Raw genomic sequence first — 14,614 nt, forward strand, 5'->3', positions numbered from 1 at the left:
CGTTTTTTTCTTTGCAGTGCTGGGAATCAAACCCAGAGGCTTGCTAGGCAAGCACTCTACCTGCAAGCTATGTCCCCAACCCCTACTATACACATTATCATTCAGTGTGTTTTTTTTTTTTTTTTTGCACACCTATATTTTCATTTCCCTTGGGTAAATACCTAGGCATGGAATCGTGGCGAGGTAAGTTTTGAAACTTCCAAGAGGCTCCCAAATGATTTTCCAAAGCAGGGGAGGCTTTCCTGCAAAGCCCGAGTGTCCATGTCAGTCCAGATCCCACCAACCTGTGCTGCTATTAGTCTGACTGACTTTAGCCCTCTTTGATACAAAGAATTGTATCCCTGGGAGTTTGGGGTCTTGTGCACCCCTCTCCTATGCTTACTGGCCATTTGCAAACCTTCCTTTGTGAAGTGTCCCTCGACTGTGTTGCCCATTGTGCCCAAGCTCGTTGGTCATTTTGCTCTTGATGTAAAAGGCCTGACAAATCTGTGGTCAGGTGTGTGTTTAATAAGTATTCCTTCCCAGTCTGTGGCCTGCCTTTTCAATTTCTTAATGGAACTTGCAATATTTTTATTTTTGAAAATACAGGTGATGTTACAGATTGTTCATATCTATCTCTGATGTAACAATTTCCTTCTCCACTCTTTCTGAGTCTCTAGAGGTACTGAAAAATAAATGCAGAAGTTGGGGGAAGTGAAGTTCTCACTGACGAACACACAGAACACAGAGGATTTTTAAGGTAGTGAGAGAAACTGTTGTGTGCACCACAATAGGAGACACAAGTCATCACGCCTTGGTCAAAGCCCACAGGATGCACAACACCGAGAGTGAACCCCATGTCAGCTGCACACTGTGGGTGGGAATGTTTTGACACAAGATCAGCCAGGTCATCAGGTGTGACAAATGGCCCACTCTCATGATGGGGGGTATTGGTGGTGAGGAAGGCTGCCCAGAAAGGGGAACACAGGGGTTAAAAGAAACTCTCAGAACTTTCCATTCAGTTTGGCTGTGAACCTAAAACTGCTCTAAAAATGAGTATGTAAAAGCAAAAATTTAAAAATAAAGAAAATGTGTTACTACCACTCATGTAAATCTAGATTCTTTAACTGTTCTCACTGATGGACTTTTTTGATTTTTTTTTAAATAAAGTACTCATTTAACCTTTTAAAATAGCACAATTAGCTGGGTATGGTGGTGCACACCTGTAATTCCAGTGACTCAGGAGGCTGAGGCAGGAGGATCATGAGTTCAAAGCCAGCCTCAGCAAAAGGGAGGCACTAAGCAACTCAGTGAGAGCCTGTCTCTACACAAAATACAAAATAGAGCTGAGGGTGTGGTTCAATGGTTAAGTGCCCCTAAATTCAATCCCCAGTCCCCCTCCCCCCGCCCGCCAATCACAACTTCTCCTGTAGGTTGAATATGGTTAAATGGGTGCCCCCAAAGTTTCGTGTATTAGAGGCCTGGTCCCGAGGGTAGTATGAGGGGGGGCTTTAAAAGGTGGGTCCCACCAGAAGGTCCTTAGGGAAATTGAGGGTGCTGCCTGGAAAGGATCATGAGGCCCAAGTCTCTCTCTGGCTTCCTGTATGTGATGATCTTTTCCTCCCTTGTGTACTCCCTCCATTGCCATCGGAAATGACACAGAAAATGGGGGGGGCCTTGCCAGAGACTATACTATGCTTCTAGATTTTCAGGCTTCAAACTGTAAGCTAAACAAACTTCTTTATCAAGTTAGCCTGCCTCAAGTATCACATCATAGTCACAAACACAGACTAATAAAACTTCTTATTATACTTTGTTTACATAAAAGCTTCTGCTACTGAAAGAAACAAGTCCGTTTCTAAGAAATCCAAAAAATATAGGTATACATAGGCCACTGTATACTAGACTGTCATTCGTCTAGTCTGGTTTGCTATCAGAAGTGGAATCGTTCTCTTCAAATGGCTTGTAATTCCTCTCGGATCCATCACCAACCCAATAAAAATGCCTCTGTACTTACACTCGCCTCATCGTGGGATTCAGTTACACAACACAAAAGAGGCGAAGGGTTCCAGGGAGCCCTGGACTCTCAGGCTGTACAGAGGTTGTGGCCTTGGAGTCTTTGTTAGGTCACTCGGGACCAGTCATCTCCAACCTCAGCAGTCCTTTCAGGTCACAATGGGGACAACCGCTCCTTCCCGCCTCAGGTTGTCTGAGGTTTGGGACTGCTCTCCAGGACGCTACACCCTCCTGACTGAGAAAACTTGCTCGGCATTATATATTCAGTTCATCTGAGATGCACTGATTACAAACCAAAATGGAAGAGAAGCACACTTCACCAAAACTCCTGGGGTCTTCTAAGAAACTCTCCTGTGACCCACTAAAAATTTAGCTTCTCCAAACAGAGGAGCTACATTTTTATTTGAGAGGTATATTCTAATGTCAAAGGAAAAGAAGAAATTGAATAAGAGAAATATCACCCTTGCAAATTCCTTAAATTGTCCATAAAGAACATTACGCAAAGATTGGAAAGTGCGGCTCTTATATTATTATAGGAGCACAAATTGAATATATCTAATGACTATGTTATGTACGTAATTATATTATACACATACACACAATACAGAATGATGGCGAGCAGAGCACGTGAAGCAATGAATGTCACCATCCCCTGACGATGGGAGTATAACCTGGTACACTACTTAGACGGCATGACCTAGCAAAGGTGAGCAGGCTCATGACCCCAAACCCACGCATCAGCAGCCAAGTAAAGGTAATCCCCCCACTGTGAGGGCCAAATATTGCCAACCACACTCATTTGCCAACAGGAGAGCAGGTGAGGGAATGGTGCACAGCCCTAAGGGCGCAGCAAGCTATGACAAAATAGCCCGACCCAGGGCACAGAGCCAAGGTGGAGGAAAGGAGCAAGTCTCAAGGGATACACACAGGATGGCTCAGCTTTTGTTTTTGTTATTTTTTGTTTTTTATTTTAATGTGTGATTTTTTAAATACCTTTATTTTTATTTATTTATTTTTATGTAGTGCTGAGGATGGAACCCAGGGCCTTGCACATGTTAGGCCACAACCCCAGCCCCATGGCTCAGTTTTGATGGAGTTCAAAGGCACACAACGCCCAACAGCGTGGTATTTAGGGATGGGTGACTAGGTGGGAGAATGACAAAGGAAAGCAAGGCAGGACTGTAGCTGACTCAGCAGGGACACAAGGCAAAGGGATCAGGAGGGGGACGTGGAGGGCTCTGGGGCATCCACACTGGTCTGTCAACCTGGGTGGGGCTCCATTATTGGTTTCCTCCTCCTCCTTCCTCCCCCTCCTCCTTCCCGTCTTCCTCTTTTTCTTTTCTACATCGTGCGTGTTGTGTGTCCTCTACACTCTGAGGTGTTTTATGACGTGTATAGTCCAACGTCATGGTGAAGCGTCTTGGCCAGTCTGAGCAGCTGTAACAAAGATGCCCCTTACTCAGCAGAAGCAAACTCCGTACAGCTGTGAAGGCCGGGAAGTCCGACATCACAGTGCCGACTGCTCGGGCCTCTTCCTGGTCTGCAGAGGCCTGCCTTCTTGGCTCCACCATGTGAGGAGAGAGAGTTCCCATCCTTTCATCCCCTTAGGAGGGCCCCAGATCCCTCATGGGGACTTCCCCCTCATGACCTCATCTGACTCTAAGCACCTTTTGAAGGCCCCACCTCCAAATCCCATCACACCAAGGTTCAAGTTTGACCAAGTGGGTTCACAGGGATGGACACGTTCAGTCCATGGCATCCAGTGTGGGGCAAGGTGTCTCCATGTAAACTAAAACGTCACAGAACCCAGAACTGCGTCTTTACCAGAATCTCCTGCAACCCAGGAAAGGCCCACACTGCAAGACGCACCAGGGAGGAAACCTGAGAACAGCCCAGCATCGGCAGCTCCGTCTCCCCCCCAGGTTCCCTCTGTGGTGCGCTGGTGGCACAACTGCTGGGTCAGCAGTAGTGTTTAAATCGCCTTCCCCTGAGTACGTTTAGCAAAGCTCCTGTATTTCAATGTGCATTTAAGAAAGCCTCACAGTGGAAGGGACTCACACGGACAGACTCCTATCTGCCCCACGGCAAGGTCTGCCCGGGCTGCCATCTAGACACAGGCTCAGGGCCTCTCAGGGCCTTTTTTCTCCAAGGGTAGATACTGCTGGCGTAAGTTGATCTCTCTGCAAGATAAGCTCAGATTTTCATTTCTACCTTTCTGGTGTCTATACAGTCTCTTTACAACACAGTACCTATAACTAGCCATAAAACTGCTCCGTGGAGAGTGCACTCATGGGACAGAGACACATTTTCTGTGCCTCTACTTCCCCCTCCACAGTGCCTACACTGAGGAGAGTCCACTTGGGTCCCCACTGCCTGTCCCTAGTTTGGCAATCCCTGGACCCTATTTCTGGGTGCCATCTCTTGCCCTCAGTTCTCCTGGAATGTCCACCTCCCGGCCCTACTGTTTTTCCCCCTCCTAGGTCCTATCCCCTCCATTCAGCTCCCGCCTCCTTATTCAGCTCTCCAGGAATCCTCCGACCGCAGCTGAAGTCCTTTTCTTCTATTCCCTGTGCTCTCATCTCCTGGATCCTTACTCTGTGATACTTCTGTATGACATGGTTTAAGTCAAATTCACCACCCTGTGGAAAGGTGCATTATCTGTACCTACAGAGGAGGATGGTGACATGCAGGGGGTGACATAACTAACCGGTGATCAGACCTGGGAATGAAGGGAAGACTCTAACCCAGGGCCACCTGACCCTAAAGCCATCCCACTCTCCTGTCCCTCACCAGAAAACTCTGTTGTGACCCCACACTCCTGCCACCTGCTAGCCAGCCCTCCAGACCCTGCCAGTAGCCGGCACCAACAAGATCCACCCGGTTCTTGGGGAGAAGCACCAGGTGAGTGGCTGCCGATGGCCACTCCCACTGCCGCTCCATCTCTGGCTGACATTTGCCAGCCCCAACGCCAAGTGTTCTGCATCTTGTCTCAGGTCTGTCAGCACTTGACAGTGTATTCCTACTGCAGACACAGCGTCTCCAAGAACCAGTGTTTCATTTCTTGAAAGGAAGGATAGCAGCCTTTAGCCTGGGTCTGATCTATTCAATCACCTCAATTTCTCCCCCGGCTCTGGTCTTTTCCTCCTGACAGAGTGTCCAAAATAAATCCAATTTCTCTGCTGACCTGACGCTCACATCCAACTCCTTACTTCCAGGCATGTGAATTACCACAAATACCTCCCTTGGGTCTGTCCCAGTCGTGCAACCCGACTCGCCACACTGACAATCCCGACCTGGAAAGGAAAAGATTAAGAAAGGGAACTTCTGTCCTGGACTTGATTCTGACCAACAAGGAAGAACAGATTGATGAAGTAGAAGTGACGGGAACCTTGGGAGAAAGGGACTGTGTCATGTTGGCGGTTGCTATTGTGAAGGAAAGAAACATTGGCTCTTGTCAGATAAGTCACTTTTGGAAAGAAGGCTTCAAACCTTCCCATCAGTCTGGTGCCAGGGATATACTTTCAAAGAACAGGGGCCATATCTCCAAACCAAAAGTCAGGACGTGTTATCAGACAACAGATTTTTATGGTGCAATTGGTGCGATGGAAACTCTGAAGAAAAGAAGGCTGGGTGTCGAAACGTGTTCTAGCACTCGTTTGAATGTCTATGGGAATAACAGACCATCAAATATGGGTGCCTCAAACTTTATAGCATCGGGACACTGAAGGAGATGTTGGGAGGCTCTAAACTAGAAATTCTCAGGATGTAACTGAGTTGGTACCTATTAAGAAGACATGAGGGCATGTACAGAAAACAACTTTCCTGTACAAGAAGCTCTCTGATGAACATTCATTTTTTAAAGGAATGAAGGAAGAATGGTTTGACCAAAAAATATAGAAAACACCAACTCAGCTGAAAAAGAAGAAAGCATATTATCCTCATAGACACGTGCGCACTGGGGATGGGCTCCAGGCGTGGGAGTGTTGGCTCACCTCAGGCAAGGCAAAACTGAAGAATGTGGTATCTTAGTCAATTCAGGTTACTATAACACATTGTCACAGAATGAATGGCTTGTGCAACAAATATTTATTTCTCAGAGTTTTGGAGCCTGGGAAGTCCAAAAACAAGATGGCGGCAGATCAAAGTCTGGTTTGCAGATGGCCGTCCTCTTGCTCTACCCTCACATCAAGGTGGAAAGCAGAGAGAGAAGAATCAGGTTCTCTAGCACCCCTTCTTACAGAGCACCAATCTGACTATTACCTACCAACGTTCCCACCTCCCAACACCATCCCACTGGGAGTTAGTGTTTCAACACATGGGATGAGGCAAACATTTTGCATACCATAATGGTTTGGTTTGGTTTGGTCATCTCCAAACCTTTCATTGGCAAGAACTGTTTCATAAATCATAGTAGAATGATGACCACAATATCTGACTTAGATATAAAGGATACTGAGAAATCAGCTAAACCAAGCAACACAGATAGACACATCACCAGAGAGAATGCCAGGGGGTAGATGCCCAAAAAGAACTATCTCTAGAGTCACAGCTGATACTGAGCAAGGGTGACCTTGGAAAAGACCACACAAATGTTCTTCCAGATGCACTGGTATTTACAGGGTAAAGAACACTTTTTTTTTTCCTTGGAGCAAATAGTGCAGCATCAACTGAAGGCAGAGGACAGGCATGACCACTTAGCCACTGACGTCAGTTTGAAGACTTTGATCAGAAGTAAGTGTGGGGTAGGAAAGGAATGCTGACATGCTATGACTTCTGAGTTTTAGACTGCAGCCAATCTAGAATGAGAAGAGCTTGCTATTGGGAGGATAAAACCTATAATTGCACACTTAAAGATTCAAAGAACACAGGGACAAATGGATCAATTTTCTGAAAGGTTTCAGGAAAACATAGGTTCTGGAAATTCTTTGACACAACCCACCAATGTCATGCTTTCAGTTAATTCTCTCCTTTACAGCCAAACTATCCCCAGCTCTCACATCTTTCCAAATAGCCAACAAAGTGCCCTGATACCTTCCATTCTTTAAAAAATCCTCATTTAGTTCCCTTTCCCTCTCCAGCTGACACTCCATTCCTATACCCCTCTTTAGGGCCAATCTTCTTATAAGAATTTTCTACAGATTGCTGAGGCTCAAACCATGATAACCCCAAAATATGCACCTGGGCATCATAGAAAATCACAGACACAAGAAAGTTACCCAGACCTTTTGCAGCCTTCCTTCCCCGTGGTCACAAAGGAATCCACAGACCTAGCTCTCCCGAAAGTAAGTCCTAAGACCCTCATGCCAGAGAGCTTCTGCCCCCACCCATATCCAAGTAGAATCTGAATAGGCCTTGCCAAGTTCCCACTTTTTATCCAACATGTTTCTCCCCAAGTATCCACTTGTACATGAAAACACATGGTTTTCCCTGGGTGTGTGGGTCTTCATTTACCAACAGTTTCCAGGCCATGTGAAACTTTGTTAAATGAATTCCTTATGCTTTTCTCTTAATCTATCATTTGGTATAAGGGTGTCACCCATGAGCTCTGCAATGGGTGACAGAAGATTACTTTTTCTCTCCTACAATATACCACACCCATTATTCTTCCTCTGTTCACTTCTGACCCACCCATCTCAAGCTGGTTCAACCCTCCATCACTGAAATTTTTGTTGTCAAAAATTTAGACCATTTAGATGTTAGAACAGTAAACATTTGAGTTCCCACATGTGCAGGTCACTCTCTGTCCCGATTTCTCTGAGCCTGGCCAGTATTGCCCATGGTTAGCAGGACATCCTTCCTAAACACTTTCCTTTCTTGATATTCACAGATTCCCCCTTAGGATTTCCTCTTTCTTCATGGGATCAAACTTCTTTCTTCTCTATTGTCTCTCCTATCTCTCTCTGTCCTCTTCTTCCTGATCTTCTATGCTGACCTTCCCAGGATCTCAGAACTGGTCTCCACTTTTCATCATTCCACATTCTCCTCAATCCATGGTTTTGAATATCATCTAAACAATGAATATTCCAAAATGTCTATTTCCAGCCCAGACCCTCTTTTGGACTCCAGATTCATATATCCAACAGCCCGCTTACCATCTCCATTTGATTGTCTCACAGATATCCCCAAGTTAACATTGCAAAGGAACCAATTCTTTTCTCTCTTGAAATGATTTCCTCTTCCCTCTCCCCTATCCACATGAATAGAGCTTCCATACCTTCCCATAATGCCCTGGGGGCCATCTGCCTTGGACAGTGGCTCAGACCAGATATCTGGGCATTATGTCTTTCTGCATCCAACCTATTAATAACCCTTATCTTTTCTACTTCCTACCTGCATGCAGAATCCATTTACTTCTCTCTATGTGCATTGTGAACTCTCTTGCTCAATCACTTCCTTCCATCCAAGCTAATTCAATAGCCTCCAACCGGTTCCCTGCTTTAACTCATGTCATCTTCGAATCCTCTCCTACACATCCAGCAGAGGGAGTGGTTTTTTAAAACTTCAATCAGACTGTGTTACTTCCTTGCTCAAAACCTTTCAATGGCTTCCCTTTGCACCTTGAATAAAATTGAAATCCGTTATTGTGGCTTAGAAAGCCCCACCCAGTCTGACTCCAGTCAACCTCTCTTGTCAACAGATGGTCTCAGTAAGCAGCGCAGAGCCACTTAGAACTCACAGGCGGGCATTCTACAGTTGTGCCGCGTGGCACGCTGTCCACCAGAATCCTAGGTGGTGCCCAGGAAAGGGATGCCACCTCCTGCTGCTCTTCTTGGAGCTTGGATGCCAGATGCTCCAGGGAGTGGCATGTTCCTGCTGGGAGAGCCAGCAGTCCAGTGTCCAAGGCACCTGGAGGCTCAGTGGGGCGGTGAGGTCATGCACAGCCTTCCCACTGCTGGCTACAGAGTCATCAGTCCCTGCCACACATTGGCAGGCAACATGAGGAGAGGCCTGCTTGTCACTCACAGCTCATCCTGCGCCTCTGTCCACAGTCTCCCACCTTCTCGCTGGATGCTCCTCCTTGCTCACATTGACCTCAACTATGCCCAGGGACCAAGCCCAGCCTGCGCCCTCTAGAGGTTCTGCTCCCATCTGTCTATGCCCAGAGTGGCTTCTCCAGGGCTGCCCTCATGGCCAGGTCCTTCATATTCCTTCTTGTATCAAACAAAATGTCACTCCTCTGATAGGTGTCCCCTGACTGCCTCCCTTATTCCCCACTCTCACGCCCTGCTGCTTTCTGTATAACAAGCCTCACGTCTTTACTTTGTATTCAGTCCCGTGTTTCTCTGCTTAGCATCTGGCTACCATGAGTTTGTAAACTGCAAGAGGACAGTGACCGTGCCCTTTATTTGATGAAATGATGGTATTACAGAGAATTTTTCAAACAATATCTTACATTGCAAAATTACCAGTGGAGAAAAAACCCTGCTTATGTTACCCCTCATTCTTGTCATTTTTATTAAGGTTTTTACCGATCCACTAAATTAAAATTTCCAGGAACCACAGAGCTAAAGAATAGTATATTTCGGTGTATTTATAGCTTAGCTGAATACTCCAGCACAAAGAGAGACAATGAATAGATTGATGTAAACCTGTATAAAGGACATAAGGAGCTTGTGATCGTGCGACATTCCCGATTTATTATTATATCTCCGACGTAAGGAGGTTGCTCAGCAAATATCAGATATTCAATAAACATTTGTTGGCTTAGTGAGACTGATGAAGTGTGCTTTGTAATAGCATATCTCAAGAACCTGCTTCTACCCAGCCCCCTTCAACACTTCTATCAACCTTGACCCAAGCCCACTTTATATGTTTATCAATACATTGAATGAAGATATAGATGTTATGTCTATCCAATTTACAGGAGATATAAAACTGGAAAGATAAAACAGTGAATGAGAAACCAAGACGCAAAATCCTGTCCACTTTGAATAATGGGCCAAATCCCACTTGATAAAATTGACCATGCAACAAGTCACAACAGGATGCAAAACACTGTGGCTGCTTCTGCCAACTTAACGAGCTACGGGAGAAAGTGATTCTGGTAGAAAGAGCGACCTGAGGCTGTAAGACAAGCGGTAGAACTCTAAGGAGGGAACAAGGCGACTGTGGGAGTGCCATGTGGTGAAGAGCTCTGTTGATGTGCTCAGTGAATTCACCACCAATTCAAGAAAACCTGCAGAGGGACTCCTCGGCAGCATTCGAGAGACCCTAACTACTGGAGCTGCTGAGCAAACTGAGCAGAGGACCCCCAGTTCAGGAGCTCAGTGGAGATACAGAGCAATTGAGTTCCCAGTCCCAGAAGGTCTATGCAACAGCCAGGGCCCACACATGGAAGGACTTGGACCCTGAGACTTGGGTTGGGAATGCCCCAATATTTACATTTGAAAATCTTCTATTTATTTATTTATTTTGGTAACAGGGATTGAACCCAGGGGCATTTAACCATGGAGCCATATCTCCAACACTATTTTTTTTTTTTTTTTTGATTAGGGCTAAGTTGATTAGGGCCTTGCTAAGTTGCTGAGGTTAGCTTTGAACTTGTGATCCTCCTCCCGCCTTAGCCTCCTAAGCCATTGGAACTACAGGCATGTGCCACCATGCCCCAAAATATTGGAGAATCTTGAACTCTTAGATTCTGCCAAACTTACTAGGTGTGCAGAAGCTGCCCACTTTATTAGAAGATAGTGATTCCCCATTGCTTAGAGATCAGACAGGAGCCTCAAGGAGGCTGGTGTCTTATGAGATACGACTTGTCCCTCTCAGCATCTACCCCTGTGCCCCCTTTATGAACTACATCAATAGGTAAGATCAAATCACTTAACTAGCAGAACTCCATTCTTCTGATGACAGGAGATAAGCAAGAAGTGGCAAGTGCAATGGAGGCCTCAGTAACAAGCCTTTTAGTGCAGGAGCCAAACATATCAGTAAAGCTTTGGAGGTTCAGGGATTTGAGACACGCCTGACTCACTCAAAGCTAAAGGACAATTTCTGCATTTCATAATGTCTCTAAGAAAGAAGCATAACATTTCAATGGGCCTCTTCAAGTTCAAGAGCCTTCGTGTTTACCTTTTTGCTAGGTGACAGAGGCTGCCAGCTTAGTGGTGCCCAGAACAGGAAAGTGCTCTGCAGGAGGTTCAACTGCAAAGGCAGCCACCCTTGCTCCTTGGGCCCCGTGGCCCAATGGAAGCATGACCAAGGAAATCCCTGAAGAACCTATTTCCAGATGGGACAAAGCTCAAAAGGACACTGTGGCTCTGACCGGCTTCAGAACCACCCTTGGCTGCCAGAAACAGCAGCTGCTCTGTCAAAGCTGTGCCCTCAGCTACAGGAAACTTCCTCACACAGAGACCAGTCCACAGCCAATGATGGCCTGAACTCAAGAGAGAAAACAAAGGGTTGGCCCTGTTCTTCTGATTTAGGACAATTCTGAAGGGGTCCTGCTCTGGCACTCCATGCAGGATCTGCTGAGACCTCCGTTGCCTTCATCCTGCTCAGTGCTGCCTCTCTCAGCTCCTTAGACATGTTCCAGGCCAGCTTCTGCCAGCAACTGTCCACCTTGGAGTCTGCACTCAGGCAGATCATTGACACACCACGCAACACCTTCTCCTATGGTGATTGCACGGTTGAGCTTCCCACTTTGTTTTGCATGACTTCATCAAGATACCATAACTCTTTTTGGTTGTTTTTATTCTACTTTCATGGCCTTTCCTGTGGCTTTTGCCTCTGCAACATTTTTATCTTATTCCTCACTTTCTTCATGAGTTCTGCTAATTTACATGACACTCGTTTGGTATTTTTCTTTTGAAACATCTATTTCTTTCTAAGCTCTCTTTTAGAGAGATTGCACTGTTGGTAAAGTCTAAGAATTTGAAAAGCAATTCAGGTTGGACCATATGAAATTGGTACTTTTGTGGTCAGATGATGATAACTTCATGTGGTTCAAATTAACATTTATCTGCAGTTTTTGTTTCCTTCCTCTTATTATGGATGCTTTTCATTTACTCGGGGCCTTTTTTTCTTTCTCCCCCATCCCTGCTTTATTTATCATTCCTGTGCAAAGATCCTGCAATTATTCCTTTGTTTAAACAAATAATAAATTAAATGTGAATGAGGTTAATTACTTAAGGATCATGTGAGAGGAGATGGGTAAGAGTGGGACCTTCTCAACACCCCTTGGGCACATCATGAACAATTTCTTCTCACAAATCTAGTATCTCTTCTTCCCTAGATGCATGTTCACCTCAACTTGCAATGTTTAGGAGGTCTACATGATTCACACACAGCAGGATCCTAAAGCAGAACCTGGGGAAGAATTGGGCAGGACCCTGTAAGGGAACAAGATAAGTGGGGTGGAGCAGAGGAAGAGGCCAGGTATTTACTGAAGTCTGGACTCAGCTGGTCCCTCGGGAGCTCTGGGGTGGGGATGGTGTCACCTAATCATTCTCATCTGGCTGGAGCTTTCCCTTCTACAAGCCAGTCATGAGCTGAGCCTGGGGGTAGGGTGTCCCCTACCTGTTGTTCCTCGATGCAGGGGCTCCTCTCTGTTGTGGGGTATGCTCTGGAGAGGGAACCATGCACCTAGCACTCTCAGCCACTGGGGGATGGAGGCATGGGCCTGGCAACTGGAGTCTGGGTTTTCTGTGTTGCCTCCTCCTTCCCTCTTCCACCCACTGTGTCTCAGGCAGCCACCTTGGGACAGGTGGGCAGTCATCAGCAACAGGAGTAGAGATAACCCGCCATCTTGATTCTCTACCTGCCCCTCTTGCCTTTCTATGGAGTCATATGGCCCACCTTAAGGGGACAGTCCTGCTGCTTCTGGGGCCAGGCCACCTTCAGAGGGAAACCTCTGTCTCAGGGGAGGTGTGCCTCCTTCTGGCAGCCCAGGGAGGACAGCTTCCAGCGCCCCTCCTCTGCTCTGTCCAGCTCTCACACTTGAGCAGCTCCACTTCATGGCTTGTCACGGGTGGGTTTTTTCCCACCTCCATCAGGTCTGGATTTTGTTCTTTCTGTTCTCCTTTTTGTGATGTTTTAAGAGGAGCTTTGGGAAAGGCCAAGGGCAACACCACAATCTGAAATAGAAAATCTCTCTCCTTAGACTTTTTTCTTATCTTGGTTTCATTGGGAAATATATCATATACACAAAGTATTGTGTGTAAAATATATGAAAACTTTAAAGTCTAAAAATAAAATAAAACATCAAACTACAATAACCTGTACCTATTGGCCAGATGAGGAAATGGAATATAACCAATATCCTCAAAATCCCCCACGGGGGCCCCTCACACTCTCCCTCCACCCCACAGGGAACTACCGTTTTGAACTATATTTATCATTACCTTGATTTGCTCTCAAGTTTTACTAGGTATAGCTGTAATTCCTAACAAAATACTCTTTAGTACTTCCTCACTTTATATAAATGGAATTGTACCCTATTTATTCTTCTGCAAATGTTTCTCAAACTCAGTAGAGCAGTGTGAGAATTCCTACATGTGACAGTTGACTCATTCCCATCACGACATAGTATTCCTTTGTATGACTATATAAAAAATGCACCCATGCAGCAGGCTGTCCCACCTGGGTTGTTTCCAGATTTCTACTATTAGAAACAATGTTGCTGATAAAATACCTGTACCTTTCTCCTGATTAACTTGGTATGAATTTCTCCAGGACATGTGTATGAATGCAATTACTGGATCTTCCCATAATTACATTTTCAACTTTCCTGGGCATTTCCAAGCTGTTGTCTCAAATGGCTGTATCAATCTCTATTCCCACCAGCAGTACAGGGAAGACTCCTTTGCTCCATGTCCTTATTGAGTAAACTTGACATTTTCAGACATTTGAATTACACTTATATCTAAGACAGTAGGAAATTTTATTGCTGTGTGATTTTAATGGGCATGGCTATGATGGGGGCTGGACATCTTTCCACATGCTTTTTGACCATGCAAAGTCTTTGCTGTGAAATCTCTCATGGTATCTCTTGTCCCACTTTCCTCTGGGTTGCTAGTCTTTTCTTCATTCACTTACAGGAGTTCTTCCTTATGTTCTGAAGTGAACCAGTGTCAATTATGTGTGGCAAGTCTCTTCTCTCAGGTTGTGGCTTGTATTGGCTTGTATTTCTAGTCCGTTGTCTGCTCATTACTAGAAGTTATTAATCTCAATGTCCCCAGCTTTTTGCAATCTTTTTCTGGATCCTAGGGTCTTTGTGTGCTGTGTTTAAGAAATAACTACCCAACCTCATAAAGATATCCTTTCACGTTTTCCTCTAAAAGTCTTAAACTTTTATCTTTCACATTCGAGACCTTAAGCCATCTGGAATTAATCTTGGTGTACGGTGTGAAGTAGAAATCTATTTTTCACTTTTTTCCAACTGGTGCCACATATTGAAGACCCTATTTTCCCCCACTGACACACACTGTCATCTATCAGTCTCCACACAGGCACAGGTCAATTTATAAGCTCTTTATTGTGTTCCGTTGGTCTATTTGTCTAGCCCTGTGCCAATACCACACTCTTTATTTCTGTAGCATTATCGTTTTATGTTGTGATGTTATAGGCCAAGTGCCTCTCCCCTCTGTTGTTCTTATTCTTCAGGAATGCATTGACTCTTCTT

This window comes from Spermophilus citellus, assembly GCF_964194105.1.
Source record: "Spermophilus citellus genome assembly, chromosome: 16".
Lineage (NCBI taxonomy): Eukaryota > Metazoa > Chordata > Mammalia > Rodentia > Sciuridae > Spermophilus > Spermophilus citellus.